Here is a 4,314-nt window from a genome sequence, read left to right as displayed (position 1 = left end):
TGCTATTTTATTTGCATTGCTCAGAGCCAGCTGGCCCCAGTCCAATGTGGCCTGGTATCACTAGCCCTGCAAGGCCATGAGAAAGGCACACAAAGGAAGGCACCACTTCACCTGAGAAAGGGCCATTGTGGGCCTGCCCATATCTCCAGGACCCAGGTGTGCCCAGAAGCAGGGTCCCTACACTGTTGGCGTGGGGGACTTCACTGTGGATTGTGCCCCACGCCTGCCAGGTGCCCAGATCAAGTACTCAACTCTGTTTTCTCACACCCACATCCAACTCTCAGCAAGCCCTGCCAGTTCCAACTTCATAAATCCATCTAGAACTCACCCCTCCTCTCTTCGCCACTGTGGCCACCCTGGTCCTGTTCACACTCACCCCCGGTCTAGCCAATTGAAATAGTGCCTCTACAGTCTTCCCGCTCCCTCTCCCTCGCCCTCAGTCTGTCCCTACATCCAGAGGGTCCCTGTGAACACCTGTATCAGTCTCCTCTGCTCAGAGCCCTCTGGTGGTGCTATCCTACACTGGACTAAGGTCAGAGTCCTCAGCATGGCCCCTGAGGCCTCACACAATCTTTCCCCACCTCCTCTTTGCCCCCATGACCTCCCACTTGCCCCCTTGCTTCCCTGCTCCAGCCACTTGGGCCTCCTTGCTATTCCATGAACACCTCAAGCATATTTCACACCTCAGGGTCTTTGCACTGGTTATTTCCTCCTGATGGAACAATCCCCACTGCTCCCTCTCTCCCCTCCTTTAAGTCTTTGCTCAACTGCCACCTTCTCAGCCAGGCCTTCCCTGACAACCATGTTTAATATTACCACCCACCCTTTCTATGGTCCTGACCCTGCTCTGTTTCTCTCGAAGCTTTCCATGGGCTTTTCCAGCAGCTGCCCTTCATAGTCTCATTCATCCAGCTACTGGGCATGGCCACCTTCCCAGACTTCCCTGTGCATTCCTTGCCCACTGTGCCAGTGCTCCAGGGCGGCTGGTCAGGTTGGTAGCTTAAAACAGAAATTTATTTTCTCACTGTTCTGTTGGACAGAAATCCAAAATCAGCTTCACTGGGCTAGAGACAATTATCACTATGGCTATATTCTTTCTAGAGGCTCTAACGCAATGATGACGAACCTATGGCACGTGTGTCAGAGGTGACACGCGAACACATTTTTTTGGTTGATTTTTCTTTGTTAAATGGCATTTAAATATATAAAATAAATATCAAAATATAAGCCTTTGTTTTACTATGGTTGCAAATATAAAAAAATTTCTATATGTGACACGGCACCAGAGTTAAGTTAGGGTTTTTCAAAATGCTGACACGCCGAGCTCAAAAGGTTCACCATCACTGGTCTAAGGGAAAATTCATTTCTTGACTCTTCCAGCTTCTGGTGGCTGCCAGCAATCCTTGGCTTGTGGCTGCATCACTTCAATCTCTACCTCCAAAATCACATTGTCTTCTCCTCTTCTGTGTGTAACCTCCCTTTGCTCCTCATTTATAAGGACACTTGTGATGGCATTTAGGGCCCATGGGGATTATCCAGGATAATTTCTGCATCTCAAGATCGCTAACTTCATCACATCTGCAAAGGCTTTTTCCAAATGTGGTGGTGACGCGGTGGTGGTGGTGTGGTGGTGGTGGTGGTGTTGTGGTGGTGGTGGTGGTGGTGATGGTGGTGGTGGTGAGTCATTTCCCTCTGGCCAGGTGGCTCAGTTGGTTGTAGTGTTGTCCTGTACACCAAAAGGATGCAGGTTCGATTCCCGGTCAGGGTACATACCTAGGTTGCATGTTTTATTCCTGGCTGGGGCATATATGGGAGGCAATGGATCAGTGTTTCTCACATCTTTCTTCTTCTTCTTCTTCTTCTTCTTCTTCTTCTTCTTCTTCTTCTTCTTCTTCTTCTTCTTCTTCTTCTTTCTCTCTTACCTTCTCCCTTCTTCTCTCTCTTGAATCAGTAAGCATATGTTCAGGAGAGGATAAATAAAAAAAAATAATTTTCTCTTTACCCTTCTGAGTTCTTGGCTGAGATCCTCTTTAAAAAGATAAATTAACAAGAGAAAAACAAATAGAAATTTACTAACATATATACCTCACTCACACATGGGAGATATCTGAAACGGAGTAATTCCCCAGGTGGCCCAAGCCACTACCTTAAATACTATCTTCAGTTAAAGACAAAAGAATGGGTGGGTAGGGAGCAGTTATGGGAAGTTACCAAGGAAAGAAAAGCAACAGTGGGTAAGGTTGTTTGTAGATTTAAGTGGGTGCCTTCTTCATTGATAAGATTCTCTGATGATTTACAGTCTTCTATCTCTTTCTGGAACAGAGAGGGAGACACCCTTACTGAGGGTGATTTCCTTACAAATGTCCTTTACAAAAGGGTAACTTCTACTCTGGTTTTAGAGTTTCTCTTGTGTTTGCAGTTTTTCAAAATGATCAGCTCAAAATAATCCCTACACCAAAGAGGCTATTTTGCAATGGTGTATTCTGCTACCCTTTACATACAAGACAACATTCATAGGTTCCAGGTTTTGGGACGTGGATATATTTAGGCATATATATATATTTGTGACTGGTAGTTCACAACATGTGTTACTTAAATTGTCACCTGTGATCACCTATCACTTACAGGGTTAGCTCCAATCCACACGGGTCTCCTTGCTGACCAAGGAAAAAGGCCATTATCAATCGGGGCTGTCTGCTTCCTTGTTCTTATTTCTATTTTCTCCCTGAAGCTCCTTTGAAATGCAAGGGCTTCTTAAGTACAGAGAAAACTCTCCTGGCCTCTCATGGGCTAAATGGTAGTGGGTCCTGGGGAGCTCAGCACATTTCCACCTCAGCATGTACTTGATGTAACAGACTGGCATGTGGGAAAGCCTGCTGTGGAAGTCAGACACTGTGGAGGTCCCCGCCCTCCCTGCCCCCCCGCACTCCTCCAACCTCTTCTTTTGAGGAGCCCCTCCAGGGGCCAGTTATGATTAGGCTGATCAGTGAACCACATATCCTTTGGTAGTTATTGGTTCAGATATGGGCACCAGGCCCAATTCTGGCCAATGGAATGCAAAGGGAAGTTTGTTGGGGGGAGAGGGGAGTGATTCTGGGAAAATGTAGAAAAAAGGGATCACAGATCTCAGAGGCTTTGTGGTTTACTAGAACAACATGGAAGAAATTACTGGGGACACCTACAAGTTGGATGAGTACCACATTCCCATTCCTTGAGAGGTGTAGATTGTCAGCCATAAAAGAAGGAAGTAAAAGACAATGGATTTCTTTTAGGACCATAAATCATGGGGCCAGCTGGTCTGGTAGAATCTTACACTGTTGGGAAATAGTGTGGGCTGTTGAGTTGGCAATCAAATTATAGATTAGCCACTGTTTTCATTTTTTATTTATTTATTTATTTATTTATTTATTGCCACTGTTTTTAGAGCTATCTGCAAAGGTTCTGATGACATACTCTTTAGGGAATCATAGTATTGGTCCACGATGGAGAAAACACAGGAATCTATCATGTGGATTGAGATCTTAGATTTTCTCTAAATGACAGTCTACACAACATGTAAATCCATCTACTAAGGCAACTGATCTATTCTTTGACCTGTCATTTGAGAGGCATCAGAATATGCCACCCCAAAATATGCCATTAAGAACCAGCAGACTCGGTGAAGGGGATCAAGATGGCAGCGGTATAGGCAGACGCGTCCCATGTCTTGTCCCGGAGCAAATGGAGTAAGCAGCTGAAACTAATAACACCCACCCCAAATTGGCAAAATTACTCAGCTGGTGAGACAGTTTACAGCTGGGAAGGGCAGAGCTCCCCTGGAAAGCATATCCAAGCAACAGCAGCCTCCTGATCACCACACCTTCTGTCTGAGGAATAGCAGCTGTATATGAAGCCTCCCCCCACCAGCCAGTAGAGCCACCACAGCTGTGAACAGCACCCACCAGAGGAGCTGCTGCCAACTGAGGAGCAGCTGCTACCACAACAGCCCAAGGAGGAACCACAGCCCGATGAGCCACTGCCACCCAGGGAGCAGCCACTGAATGACTCATAATCTAGATATGTCGGTGAGATCAAATATAGGTAGACAAAGAAACCCCCAAAGGAAAGAAAAGGAGGACTCGCCAGAAAAGCAGCTAAGTGAAACCGAGTCATGCAGCATGACAGAAAAAGACTTCAGATTAAGGGCCCTAGAATGCATAAACCGGATGGAGGAAAAAATCAACAAAGTTACACAAGAATCAAGAAGAAACGGATGAAAAAATTAACAACTTGTGTAAGAATCAAAAAGAAATGGATGAAAAAAAGCAACAACTT

The sequence above is a fragment of the Myotis davidii genome, unplaced genomic scaffold (genome assembly GCF_000327345.1).
Source record: "Myotis davidii unplaced genomic scaffold, ASM32734v1 scaffold1608, whole genome shotgun sequence".
NCBI lineage: Eukaryota > Metazoa > Chordata > Mammalia > Chiroptera > Vespertilionidae > Myotis > Myotis davidii.
Note: the sequence above shows the minus strand (reverse complement) of the source record.